Below are 572 nucleotides of genomic sequence, written 5' to 3'. Positions count from 1 at the left end.
CACTTCAATTAAAAGTCAAATGAGATGGTCTGGCGGATGAACGCACACTCAAACAGCTGCTTATGGCGAGCTTGCAGAGGGGAAGCGCAATCGGTATAAACCTAAAAAGAGGTTTAAGGACAGCATAAGGACTACCATGAACTCACTTGGAATGAATCAAAAGGCCATAGAAACCCTTAATTCAAATCTAGCTGGATGGCGAACAAAAGTGTGGAGTGGAGTGAAAGCTTTTGAGGAGGCCAGGATGACACATGCAAGACTCAGAAGAGGTTTAAAGAAGAATGTTGCAATCAAGAAGGTGAATCTCAGCGACCTTTTTGTGTGCACAGTTTGTGACAGACCATGCTGGGCTCAAATCTCATTTGCGGACCCATGAAAAGCGAACTTCCACCAACTACTTTCCCTATATATCTGTGCACATCTTTCAATGCCATGTATGCCATAAGGTCTGCAAATCTAACGGAGGCCTGAAAAGACATTTTGATATTCATAAATATCAGAACTTATCAGCTCTTGGTGGTCCAAATCAGTTATGCAATCTATGTAGGAGTCTTTTCAATACATTTTCTAGT

General features: G+C 41.8%; 1 protein-coding gene across 1 annotated transcript in view; it reads right to left on the bottom strand.

The window, feature by feature from the left end:
• LOC106871417 (CD109 antigen) overlaps window positions 1-572 on the bottom strand; it is a 74905-nt gene that overhangs the window by 56919 nt on the left and 17414 nt on the right. The gene's annotated exons all lie outside the window — the stretch shown is intronic.

Source organism: Octopus bimaculoides, chromosome 1 (assembly GCF_001194135.2).
Source record: "Octopus bimaculoides isolate UCB-OBI-ISO-001 chromosome 1, ASM119413v2, whole genome shotgun sequence".
NCBI lineage: Eukaryota > Metazoa > Mollusca > Cephalopoda > Octopoda > Octopodidae > Octopus > Octopus bimaculoides.
The sequence above is the reverse complement of the archived record's forward strand: the minus strand, read 5'-3'. Positions and strand labels throughout refer to the sequence as shown.